Source organism: Varroa destructor, unplaced genomic scaffold, assembly GCF_002443255.2.
Source record: "Varroa destructor unplaced genomic scaffold, Vdes_3.0 BEIS01000002.1, whole genome shotgun sequence".
In the NCBI taxonomy this organism is placed as follows: Eukaryota; Metazoa; Arthropoda; class Arachnida; order Mesostigmata; family Varroidae; genus Varroa; species Varroa destructor.
Window position 1 is genome coordinate 55,266,559 of NW_019211455.1, and position 14,122 is coordinate 55,280,680.

Sequence of the window (14,122 nt, forward strand, 5' to 3'; positions counted from 1 at the left end):
CCTAATCGATTGGTCTTTTTGCTCAAATCTGTCTCCGGCTCAGTTTACCTGTCGTACGCAATACCTATTCGTAGATTATAAAAATTGTCAAAAAAAATTTGATCCTCCCGAACCAGCTTGGTCAGTTTGCTTAAAATCGAATGGCTACGAGCTGCAGTGATTCTTAGACAATTTCATTGGCATACAGGACAGATGCAGAATCACCTGACGACTTGCTATGATCTTCTGCCAACTGCTCATCTCAACCTCCCAGTGGCTTATTCTAAAGGCATCTCATGTCGCCTACCAAAACAATAGCTATTACCCATCTGTCGCGTCAGGCTACCGGGAAAACCGTTAAGATAGCACATGGCAGCTTGCAACTGTTCACTGCTGCACCTATAAACACATATTATAAAAATTGTCAAAAAAAAAAATTGATCTTCCCGAACCAGCTTGGTTCGTCAGGTAACTCTGCGTCTTTCCTCTACACCAAAAAGATTGTCTAATAATCACTGTATTTCGTAGCCATTCGATTTTAAGCAAACTGACCAATAATATACGACAGCCGCTACGATGACCGACTGCTTTGTTGATTAAATCTGACGCTTGGAGAACGACGAGAACCGGTTCGGTTTGCTAGCAGCTTCGCTGCTGTTGGTGCTGCCATTACCGCTAGCGTTATCCAGGATGAAAAAGTAATGCGGGCAATTTGCGCTCCTGCGGCAACCTCGCCTTCCGTTAGGACTTTTGTTTAGCGGTTGGCGAAAACGGAACGCGGAAGGTCAGTGGCCATCTGTCCACCTACACTCGACCGTCGCTGCGGTTCAATTAGCGGCCGAGGACTTTACAGTACAACAGTGGAAAAAAGAAACTCATGAAAAGATTCCTATTTGGTGATGGTGATAGAGGAAAGCGATACATATCAGCGAAATGCTAGCTGAAACAACGTTAATCAAGACGCACCTTGTTTTTTGACTTAACGACCCAACGGAAACCCTGTGTCGGCATCAGTCAGGGGTTTGAGTCTATTGGTCACTCACCATTGCCGACCGACCATTCAGTCATGTCAAACGCTGGCTAATATTAAGGCAATGCTGAATGTCTCACGGCGCTTGCCTTAATGAGCCTGGCCATATAGGCTACATAGGAGCCTAACTTTTTTTTTAAAAGGAGTTTTATTCATTTCGTGTCAGTTACGAAGGTACAGTTCAACCCTGAGCGAATAATTATATGTATATGGTTTCACACATTTTCACGGATCTATTTGGATGCAACAATGCCGCAACCGAGCCGATAATTTATACATCCACGTATGAAACGTTAGGTTGCCTAACAACGTACAGATTACGCGTGATACAAGCTCTCAGGGCGCAGAGCTTCAGCGTAACGCTGTTCAAACAAAATGGTATCTATCGATAGGGATACATAAAAACATATCTGCGAATAAAAAACAAACTCTTTGTTATCAACGAACATGGTTACCACCTAGGCAAACCGTTGCGCTAGTAGTTATCTTCGCCGCTTTGACATTTTTACAACCGTCATGGCCATTCCTAGTCATGAACCTAAATTTCGTTGGTAGTCGTTTGTGCACAGCATCGGTGTAGAAGCATTTCGTCTGCCCTTTTTTAATCGAAATTTCATAAATAGCTGACCTTAGTAAGTTGTAAGTTATCGAAAAAATTTTGCGGTTAACTTGCCATAAACCACCGGTGTTTGTAGCCTCTTACTAGCTTCATCAACACCCGACGAATAGAGCGAATCAACTTCCTCAACGGCCCTTGATCAGGCTGCTGGCTGGCTGGCGTGCGCTTAGTACAGTGGAACGGATCACGCGTCCAGGTCATAGTGTGTCAAAATGACAAGTATCTTCTGGAAATCGTCATTGCTTTGCTTGCAACGTTGCTTATTCGGTGCCGCTGCGGCGGAAACTATGATTTCGCTCTTTCGACCTTCTGAGCACATTCGTATGTAGCAGCCTTCGTTGGTCTCTGGAGTTAATTTTCTGGAATTTACTTATATGCACTCGTGAGCTTCGTCGAGAAGGTACAGGTGGTATCACTTGTGCAAACATTGTTCCAGACACAAATCGCCCTGTTGCAGTCTGGTCTGACGGAGGCGATGATGCTAGAATCAGATAGGTGGAGTACGGTATCCACCGGATTTGTTTAGCTGTTGCAACAAATTATTTGCTCTCAATGGTCAGCCAGTGCGAAGAAGCTCACATCTATTGCATTGTAACGCCGAAATTGAAACTGCATAGTACACGAGAAGCTTCAAAGTACGAAATATTTGTGTAAAAAGGCTCAAGTCCGATCAACGACCCATGAATGCTACATGATTTATACTGTTGTTCTATGCGGGACGTTTACGAGCGTCAATGAACGTCTACATTTGTCCTGTTACTTCAGTAATCGGCAGAGTGTCTCGGACTGCTGGGCCTATGGCTGAAGGTGTATGAAGCAGCTAAGTTAGACCCCGCTACCGACATGTAAATGCATAGCATGTGTGATCAAATAATACTTGAATTTGAATATCTAAGTTAAATTCATATGATAAAATGGTGCAGTCGGATCCTGCCACATCTGTCAAAATAAGAAAGGCAATAGAAAGAATCTCCAACATAATTCACCTTATTGGTTTGTTTAAGATTCCATTTTTGATTTGAAATATGTTTCTTTTCTTTACGCGGCAGTCATTACTCATGTTCCATATGTAAATTCACTGAGATCTGTAAACAGCTATCAAACAACATTCACAGTTCTACATATGTTTTGAAATCTAAAGGAAGAATTTCCAGATATTCGTAGTGACCCTTAAAATGCATCAACAATAATCATCTCCAGTTTAACAGAATTTATAATCTCATCGTGTGGTACATAAATAACACTCAAAAGTAAGCCACAAGATATTCAACAATGTCAGCAATATTAATTTGAAGGAAAAGAAGGACATTAAGATTGATGGCGGGCCTTTCTGTCGTAGAAATGGCCGAAGCTTGGTTCGAGGCCTCAGCCAGGCCAGCAACAGATAGTGCAGATCCAGCACGCGGCGACATCATCGCGCTGTGTGCGCCATCGACGATTGCTAAACAACCGTCCTTGATATACGTAGCAGTAGCTTTACCTACATTGAAGTGAAGACATACTTATAATAATAATGATATACCAATAACATTTGAATGTGTTATCTAAATACTTAAAAACAGAACAACTATCCGATTTTGGTGCAATAAGCCTCTAAGGCGATACAACAAAAACGCTTAGCCTGTAGGCACTTTTGTTTCTAGAACAACTTCTGCCTGACTTTCTGGAAGGTGCACGTCTGTGAGCTAGTGTATACCTTCTGTACGATGAATTTCGTTGTTGACTTAATGATCGTGCAGGTTTTATTGGCATACTGAGGGTAGGCATGGTGATCTTCTTTTCGACGCTTCGATTGGCTGTTGGGAAACGCACGCCGCCTTCAAGTCGCCAAATTGCTACCTTCCTTCGTCTACTCAACATATTCGAGGTCCTGATAAAAACTGCCAGCAGCGAAATGCTACCTACCAGCATAGACTTAGAATGGGTCAGTGGCCTTCAGCAATAGTCGTATTGGCTCCTTTGTTGACTTTGTGGGTTGTTTACGTCTCGGTTAGCTAGTCTTTAGACGGTTCAGCTGCGTCTATCAAAACTAATCGAAAAGTGTTTCTTCAGCCCTATCGTATTTAACAAAAGTAAGTTGGCGAGGTCATCGTAACAAGATCGCAATGGGTCAGCGATCGAAAGCCCAGGTCGTGTATTCTGTTCAAAGCTGGTTACGGTTTGGACTGCATGTGTAACAGGGACGCCTGTTAGTCCTCCACTGAAGTGACTCTCATCTGTAATCTCTACTGGTTTTAGCTATTCCGTCTTGCGTTTCATGCTCTGTCGTTACTATTAGAAGAAGAGCTGATGCTGAAGATTTTCACGATGTCCCTATGTCACCGTATCATTATATCTTCTATCGGCATCTTGTGTGTAACTGAATCGAAATGAAATGAAAAGGAAAAGCGTCAACAGGAATGAACACACGCGTCCAACTAGCGCTCTGCAGACACAGTTATTTTACGAGTTGGGTCCTGTAACTACGAGCGACGGGATGATAGCGGCAACAGTTTGCCAGCCGCTCTGTTTATTGTCTTGTCGTGACGCTGTTGTTATAAATGATAAAAAAAAAAAAGCCTGCTCGACCATGCTGATTACGAGGGAATTTAATGGTTGAAGCCAGGCCGATACAATCAATAGACCGTTAGGTCTGCTGCGTTAACAGTAACGATAATAAGTGCACCATAAACCGTTGCTATCTTAGTATATTGTATGTTTGATTAGTACGCTATGTGTAAGAAACAGTTTATAGGGATAGGGGTTTCTTGAGCTGTGGGTTAACTTTGGTGGAATTCAGCAATCGGACGCTTAGCGTCACGGTTGGTACAATCGACGTTCTTCCCGAAGCCTCGTAGCTGAATGCCAAGACGTGAAACAAAACTTTTTTCCTTAGCTGATTTTTGGCTGCAGTTTTTACGACAGGCCCTAGAGCCACTGCTGAGCGTCGTAGTAAAGGCTAGCCAAGGTAGGGAACTGAACACTAACAGTCCTGATAGCTCGAATGGGAATTCATATACTTATCGTGTCTTTCATTGTCTAGATCGTATCGATCCCTAACTTCGAGCCCTGGTCAGTTTTATATCTCTTCGGTTTGTAAATAAATATGCAAATATATCATTACTACCACCGCGTGCAAGTTTTTGGAGAAAAAGGTTTACCAGCAATCACCCTTATCCATAAACGGATGCCGGTTTCAGTTTAATCCTAAGTCTATTTTTTTCTCTTTGCAGAGATGCGAACCCATAGATACAAGCATATACGTATATATTTCTAGCTAGATAATAACCATGACTATTTAAAACAATACCAATTAATCATCCTCGATAGAAACACACTGAGGCGCAAACGCACGTGTAGTCATCAATTGCCATAATATAACAGTAAGTACACTCCTAGCTGCTATATCGCGCTATCAATTTATGTGGCCGGCATTGCACCACGGTAGAACGTGCCTACGCGTCGAAAATGTCCTTTGATATGCCTCTTTCTCCAGGGCCGCTTGCGAGTTCACTCTGATTTGCTCTCAGATCGCGAGCACATCCAAAAAAAAGTTGCGGTTCACATCGTGGACCTGCTATCCTGTCAGTACCATGGAAGCTCTTTCTCGTCGCTTCTAACTCGTCATAATCATCACGCGCGAGCTGCTCTGGCAATGCTCGACTCTTTCATTCACTGCGCTCTCCGGCGCTATCAGCGATCCAGCTTTCATAGCCTAGCAAGCGGCGTTCAATGGCCGGACCAACGGTCACTGTTAATACCTTCACGATTGCAGTCTATGATGGATAGATAAGTGGAAGCTAGGGGGTTGGAGAAGTGCCGCAGCCCGTCAGAACGCAAGTGGAAGCGCCAAAATATGCTCGTACCGTTGGCTCAGGACAAGCGTATAGTGATTTTCCTCACACAGATTCTTTCTTCGTGGAACTGGAGAATACACCTAGCAAAGAGTCGGACGAGCCTGATCATAGCAGGCTACAGCGCATGCCTGTGGAAAACAATACGCTGATGACCAAAGATCTGATCCGTTCCAGTGATTCTGCCACGGTTATCCATTCGCTCGGATTTGTTTCATCGCTACTTCAACTGCTTCGACACGGCAGCGTTTGCTAATTACCATCCTCATTCATCAGTAGCAGCGGAACCGGTAGTCAGAGGTTCGATGGCTGCCGTTTTTAGACCACTCTTTATGTTGTAGCCGTGAAACCGCTCAGAGGTCGGCAATTTCGCAATCACTCAAAGTCTCCGTAGAACTTCATACGCAGAGCGATATAAAACCGACTGATTGATAGATAAACGGGTAATGCGTCGAACTGAGGACGACGATCATTAATAACAATAGAGAATGATGTGAGAAGCTACGGTTGGTCCGCAGTAATTCATTATCTGTTCCGGCAAGCGACTAACCGCTAACTAACCCGACCATCATTTTCTACGACTACACGGATACGTGATGGTGAGGCCGCCAAAAACAGAATCAGAGAACACTCTCGGCGCTCGAATGCTAAACGGACACGACATTCCGATAATGGTGAGCGGGATAAGCCGGTAATCCAAAGGGGGCATCGGTGACGAGATTTATCGCATTAGCAGCATAGTAGTGGTCACTGCAGAGGGAGAAATATGGGGCAGACGAACGAACTGAGCTGCTGGGTCGAGCGGACGCCCATTGAAATTAAATGAACATAAAAAATAGACGAGAATGTCTCACCACTTCAATAGGCCATACAGAGCAGGGTGCATGACCGCGCTATTTGATGCCAGTGGCAAGCCAAACATCGAGGGCTCGAAACAAAAACGATAAAGGGTTTCGTTAGCAGAATCGAATGTGCTGCGAGAACGTTAACTAGTTAGGGCCATCAGGCCAATCGCGAGCTAACAAAATGAAGGAAAAGCAAAGGTGAAAAAGGAAATTAGATCGGAGGTTTGAGTGTCGTCAATGATGATGATGATCTTTGAACTAACTTAATGATCTTGATAACTTTTCGTGCTGCTTCTGCTGCTAATACGCTAATGGTAATGGTAGCAATAGCAGATGTGGCAAGTGGCTGTGAGAAATGCATACAGGGGAAAAGATAGACGGTTTGAGAGATTTCTGTGTTGACAAATTATTTGTCAGGCGGCAATTAACGAGACTGCTACGATCTGAGTGAAGGCTTTACCCCTACTCAAACAATTCGAATTTAATACAGTAGCAACGGTAAATAGATGACACCGTGGTATTCAGCTGATTATTAGGTTAAACAATCTTCCCCTCGCCTTTATTTTTAATAAAGACGTTCTGATTGAATAAAGAATACCGATCTGAACTGAGCTGAGAGTCCTGTATCATCGGTATTGATCGTTCGCTCTGCACTGATCCATATCTCTGATAACGGTAACTTCCACCACAATCGTAGCAGTCTGAAATCTAAGCTGCCACCGTGACACCTTACAGCCTACAGAGTCCATCCTCTTCTCATATATATACATATATATATGAGAATAAACGTAATCACAACGATGTCTGTGGCTGTACAGTTAATGAATACTAATGATCTTCTTCGAAAATCAGAGATTCTCTCACGAAAAAAGTGCGGCCCCACCGGCAGTACCTCGTCCAATCTACGCACCTACATAAAGCGAATCGAGCAGTTAGCGACGACGGTTACACCAAAATAGATGATTATAATGGCGACGGTAGCGGGGGCAGCAGGCGTGATTTCGTCTTTCTAAGCTGTTCAACATTTATGCGTATTCTTGTAACTGATCGGGTAGCAGTAGCCTAAGAGTTTGAACTAGCTATTGGGCAAGTTGAAAGTTCTGATTTTTTTTCTCTATTTTTACCACATTCTACTTTCTCGATACATTACTAACTGTAAAACGAAGATTTAAACTGTCAGGCCGTTCTTTTCAAACTCTCAGAAAATGTTTGCCCCACTCCGTATTTAGGATATCGTCCCTTCACTGTATTTCGCTGATGTTTACCTTAGCTTCCACGTCTCTTAATTTGGCAGCGATTTTCGATTTTTTTATAGCGTGACATACGAAAGGACCGGTGACCATTCCTATTTGCTCGCCATCAACAGTGGCTGTAGGAAATCTGCCACTATTCCAACAGGCGGTTGTATGGCATATGGTGCAGAGTAAACTGCACGAAGGATACGTGGCGCCTACAACACCATGTTGCGTGCAGCCCCCAAGGGTAGGTCTGCGACTCGCGCGTGTCGCTGAGACGTGCGATCATCGTTAGTGAAAAAAAAAAAAATATTCTCTCTGTGATGTAAGGAGGTAAACGCTAAACAAGGTTGTTATGACGATCGAATGGCCATTATATAGCTCGTACAATATATTTAATATTATTATCTCGACAGTGTATTTTTTGCATTCGTTTAACGTCGACATATTTTGTACCATTAGCTTAATGTTAGTAAGAAATGTGTTCTATCGATTGACGTACCGTATCGATAAAGGATAAAACCATCACATCGGTGCCCAAAAATGCTTAATCGTGGTTCTATAGTGGCAAATTATGACTGTATATGATATAAATGGATAGATACATGATAAAGTGTAGTTGTGTTAGCCGTGCTTCGAAAATGACGTTAGGTTAACCTCATTAATGTTTTACTTGCTTCCATAAGAATTGCCCACTAAAAGCACCCAAAAAAAGGGTTAGTACAATAGAGGCAAATGGCCATTTAGCGTAGCATGTGTGTGTGTGTGTGTGTGTGTGTGCGTGTGTTTGTGTGTAAGCTAAAACATACAGCTTCAGCACACATTCAGATGTTCCAACTTCAAATATAGGAACGAGCCATAGCTAAAATCAACACCTAGCCTGATCTCGTACGTTGTAACCGTTTCGTAAAAACTATCATTGTAAGGTCAGCGGTCATCCGAGCCAAAATTGGAGTTTAAAGTTGCACACGATCTAAGTTTAGTGGGTTCCAGTCCCACAGTTTTGGGAAAATACCCGAAATCTGAAGTTGCATAGCGCTTTGTTTGGCATTTCTATCAGAACATGCAGCAATAGCCTCAAAAGAAAATCAATGCACAACAACAACGGCAGCAGCGATTCCTTCGAATGCTACAGCCGGCGTGCTCTAAAACTAAAAAAGTGCAATTTTATGGTGCGTGCTTTTCATTCCCTGCACCCCGCATGTACCCCGCGACTGCATTCAAACAAGCAAACCAGACCAAAGCAAGCAGCAAACACCTAAGCAAATGACGTATTTGTGTGCGCTCTGCTATTGCTAACGCAGACGCTATTCCCTTTTCTGACGCTGTTATTGCTGCTTCGTCGAGCGATTCGTCATTCTATGCTTAACGCTAAAGCTGGAAGTGGTCTACCAGCAAGTATCGCGGCCTTGCGACGAACCGGCGCGGCAGTGTGGCGTGCGTGTTGTCGTCGATCAATGTCGGACAATGTCCGCTCCCCGATCGAGACTGGTAAATGTATGGAGTTCACGACAGACCTGTGCCAAGAACCTGAACAGATAAACGGATGCTTTTCGTTCGTTGATTTCCTTAGCTCGCAGCGTCGTCTCTATCAATTCGGCTGATCACGGTACTGCTGCGAGCGGCGTTGATGATGATTTCTTTCATCATGCAACAGAGGACCGGTCCGATTTTGGCAGTCGACAATTAGGCGGCTGGATAAGTGGGTCGCTCGCTACCTTTTTCTATTGCGTCCCTTGACTAGTAACGTCATCAGCAGTAAAAACCATGTGGACAATACAAGCCAGTCCTTTAATGGGGCTTCCAACAGTACACTCAAGCGAAATTTGGTCATCGATGTACGACTACTGAGAGAAGTAGTAATAGTTGTACCTTACCGACATTTTAACGAGCAAATCATGTGATACTGTAAATTGATTGATCGCCTATCTCATCCAAGTCCTTCGTGCAAATCTAGCATCGGGCTTTCGAAAACGTATTCATCGTTCTCAAGCCAAAACTGGAACAGCCATTTTTTTATTTCTAAAATGACGTTGGGAAACTAATTATGCACGATTTCAATCGATGATATTTTGTCATTTTTTGATAGTACGATGAATCGTATATTACGATCGAGTTTCAGTCATTTTTGCGCCGTTTGTGACTGTAACCGTTTATTGAAACTAACTGAGTAGCATTAAGAAACTCCTGCAGCCACGGAAACAGATAGATAGTTTGGCGACACAAAATCCGGCTTGCATTCAAATCTCCCATACAATTGCGTAATCTTTGCCGGCTAATAAAGATGTATACGGTCTAATATTGTCATGATGGAAAACAATGCCCATTCGGTTCACTAATACTGGTCGATCTTTTTCAATGTCTGCTTATAATCTTATCTTTTGTCAACAACGGAGATCCGAATCAAGCGTGTTGTCAGGCGACAGCAACTCGTGATAAGCGATTCCTCTCCAGTCCTACCAAATAGCTTCACCGTTCTTGGCGTCAGCCTGAGCTTCGTCATAGATTTTAGTTTCTTTTTTTTTTTTACCGGCACGTTACTGTCATACGTGACTCGTGCATTATCATCTACGATCAACCGCTTCATTTTATTACGTTCCTCTAGAGTTTCACAAATCGAAATGCAATGGAATAAATTACTGTGCCTTAATTCGTGTAACATCGAAACATACTGGCCCGCTTTTTTTTTGAAAGCTGTTTGGTGGTGGATGTTTACTTCCTTGGCAATGTCATGGCTATTCGCGTAACAGTTTTGTTTAGGTCTCGAAATAATTGCACCCATTTTTCCCAAACTTGGTCAACCACTATATAGCACCTTTCTTATTGAAGATTCCAGAACAAAAGCAACGGAATATATCTTTAAAGAATTTCGTTCGATGACCGTAAACAGCATAAAATGTTTTATAGGCATCGTCAAGCTTTACTACGATCAAGGCAGCATTTATGCCTTGATCGTAATAAACCTATAAAATATAGCAGAAACTTCACTCATCTGTAAGGCGCGTTATGTTGGGTCTTAATGAAAGCATCCTACGTTTCAGTTTCATATGCCCCTACGCTAGGGCCAAGGCCGAGCCTTTAAAGACAACTATGCCAACCCGACGTAACACATGGTACATAGGATATGTGACGTTAAAGCCCTCTAGCCGGAATATCAGTCTGTACCTTCCCGACAACTCAAATATTTACTCAACAGAAAGCAGTAAAAACATAATTAAGCTTTAATGGTTATTTATCATTTGTAGACCGCATCTCATATCAAGCTCGAGCAACGCCGTTTACATAGCGCGCATTTCTGGCTCCGAAAAGGAAAAACTATTCGAAAGTGTTGTTAGAGAAGGGGCAAAAAACACAGTGCTGTTTGCTCAAATTGCCGTGTCCTGCATATTTAGATGTGTTCTTGTTAGCCGAGTGTTTGCGTACGTGTATCTAAAAGCGGCTACATATGAAAAAACCCAAAATACACTTTATCAGCTATTAATTTCTAACATTTCTGTCCCAACCGAAGCTGCTGTAGCTGAAGCTAATCCGGTGACGTTACCAAAATCGTCGGTTTTATTTTAACATCAGTTTTTCGGAAGCTGCACGCCAACTAATCAGAACCGACTCGACATATCAACCATCTTTTTACAATGAGAAAAGTGGTTTATCAGTGACAGTTGTTCTAGTCCTACGAGCCAATCTCTCACGATCAGGCCACCAACAGCAGGATTTCGTAGCCGTTTACTCTACTGCTGGAAGAGGGAAATTATATAAAGAACCGTTGATATCTTATGTCGTCATTATGAGGCAAAAAAAAAGTCCGACTTAACGAGCGTGAAGAACGTATGGCCTTGGTTGTAGCAACCGGAAGCAGGAAAACTTTGAGGGGGCGCCACAGAAGCGAAAGAGCAGAAAGGAAGGCAGTCATTTCTTATTTGGCATCCGCATGATAGGTATTTGAATCTGTTAATCACCACTGGTAGCGATCATGTTACATTTAACAATAACTTATAATTAATTAACTAATTAACTATAGAGATAAAAGCATGCAGATATGAAACGGAATCGTATACAGAAATGTATACCCGAACATACTTATATACATTTAGCAGTAATAAACAGCATCGGACAGCAGTTTTATTAGGGAAAAACCGTATAAAGATATTGTAAAGAATAGGTTACCCAATATTTTGTTTTTTTGCTGGACATTGTCGAGCTGCAAGCTTTTGCCCTTTTCTAACAAAAAATAATAAATGTTTCAGATTTGTTGTGCGCCACAGGACGAGCTAGCGAACTCACATCTAAACCCAGATCGCTTACACAGTTTACACGATCCTAATGTCTTTGAGTGCTCATATACTACCGCCATTGTTTGATGCATCATAGTGTATAATCTATAGCTAAAAAGCACCAGAAAAGCGAACAGAATCAATGTAACAAGAAATATATACTTACATCTACCCTTTTTAACAAACCAGCTATATATTTCATCGTTATTACACAGGATCCATATTTTTTCTTTTTTTTTTCACCACCAACATTGGTGAATGACTGTTTAATGCGGATCAATCAATAGTATATCAGCATATTTAGAATGCGTAGAAAAACTTCTACCACAGTTGGGGGCAACAGCATCGAGACTTAACTGGCGAGAATATTAAATAGGCTTCCAAAGATTCGCTTCTTCCTCCCCTCATTTTGCTGGCCGCGTCTCTGTCATTGCTTATGCAGACTATTCCAAACTGCGATGCGACCCCCAGCCAAATACAGCCCTTCTAGGTCTGCGACAGAGGGCAAAGGCAACTAGAGATTAGCAATTTTGCTAAGTATTTTTATCCAGCTAGTGCGTTTATTATGGGCGTGACAACCTTGTTACAACGAGCCGCAGCGGGCATAACACGAATTTAGGCCCATTCCATTTGATAAGACCCTTCCTTCAGCTGGTTCCACTGCTAAAATATCTAGGGATAGTTCAAGTACACGGGTTCGATGCAAAGTGGTGCCGTTGCGTGAAAATTGTATACGGACACATTATCGCTGTGTGTAGTGCACATATGAGTCCGGGTCTAGTGTATGGAGGACGGAGGAAAATAAGGACGATAACAGGGTAAGAAGTACCCGTATTTCCGTTACAACGGCCAAGGGCCGACGTTCTCTCATTGGTTAGGAGCAGCTAGAAAGACTTTACACAAGAATGAATTGAGAAAAGAAATTGAGAGAAAAATGAAACGAAAAATATAATGCGTAGGAGTCTTGTGCCCTCAAAATATAGGAGTGGAAATAGCGTTGTTTATCACTTTGGAAGAAACTTCAAATCGAAGCTAGAGGTGGGTAAAAAATTTGAGACACTTGTAACCCAGGCAATTACGTTATTTCAGCGCGAATAATAAAGTAATACTTTGTACAGTCATTTAAAATATAGGTAATTTGAGACAAAAAAAAATGTATGTAAATAACAGCAGTTATTCTCTTTAATTTAACATTATCATCAGTCTTCACGAGAGCTGTATTAAGAAATGGATACAACCATACAGACTACTCTGGTTATCAATGATAGCATACACAAAACGAATAAGACAAATGCGATTAAACAAAAAAAAAACAAATTTGCGTTTTAAGAGAACGCGCCTACGGTTTTCCTAAGAATGTTTATACAATGCCAAACGTCTTATACGTTTACATTATGTGCGTGAAATTGTTCAGTGCTAATCAGGATGAAATTGTTCAGGACAAATATGATTCATGTTTACACGACGCCATGACACTTCACATTGTAGATGGTTACAAATGTAGACACTCCTCTAGCTAATTTAACTACTAGACCATTGCTTCTCGGTGGTTCGCTCAGAGGCTAACGTGTTCACTTGCTAAATTTGAAAATTCGCGGTAGCCTACCGGCTTAAATACCAAACACGAAATATGAAAAACTGCTACATTACTAGCTAACTAATCCAGGTAGCACCAGAGGCTGACTCGTCGAGGCCCGTTAAACAATGACGTTTCGCGCATAGCAAATGCACATTATAATAGCAACATTCGCGTGCAAGCTTGTCCAGCGTCCCATGTGCGCTTGATGGCGTTATGTCGTTAAGTCGGCAATGGTTTACGGCTACCGGTCAAAGCTACGTCAAATCGACAGTTATGAGTGCAGCCAAAACTAAAAACCCAAATTAGGGTATGTTCTTGGCGTATTTGTCCTCTAGGTCAGCTCGAATAATGTAAACCTATTGTGTCATCGGGCGATCCCTGCTGCATGGCAACAAGGCTTAGATTATGAACGACGGGGCATGCAGATTGCCACCTACGGTGGAACAATTAAGTTTCACAAATCATGCGTTCATCTATGGCGCTTCTGTTGCCAAGATCAATGATGAGGATCTACGCGGAGGGAGTCGACCATGAAGCTGAGGGGCTGCTTTTCTGGGCAGTTCAAAGATTGCGATTGCTCAACGATGAGCTATTATCGGAATATGATGACGAATGGAACCACGCACTGTTGTGTAAGCTTAGATGGGCGATATCTAATGTTTCAACAAATTGAAAACAAAATGTGCAGTACACAGTGTAATAGGTACAGTTTACAGTAATTATAATAATAG

At 42.3% G+C, this 14,122-nt stretch overlaps 1 protein-coding gene and 1 long non-coding RNA gene across 8 annotated transcripts in view; one reads left to right on the forward strand and one right to left on the reverse strand.

Moving 5' to 3' along the window:
* The window catches only part of LOC111243708 (homer protein homolog 3-like), a 49,836-nt gene that overhangs the window by 25,513 nt on the left and 10,201 nt on the right, over positions 1-14,122 (reverse strand). The window lies entirely within an intron of this gene.
* LOC111243709 (uncharacterized) overlaps positions 1-14,122 on the forward strand; it is a 45,615-nt gene that overhangs the window by 14,666 nt on the left and 16,827 nt on the right. For 3 of the 5 annotated variants that reach the window (XR_015320492.1, XR_015320491.1, XR_002670583.2), the window contains one exon: positions 11,786-12,630. The exons of 1 other annotated variant lie outside the window; for it this stretch is intronic. This is a non-coding gene — a long non-coding RNA (uncharacterized LOC111243709). Of the gene's footprint in view, positions 1-11,785; positions 12,851-14,122 lie in introns of all 5 variants that reach the window. One more of the 5 variants, XR_002670584.2, reaches the window with a different exon arrangement.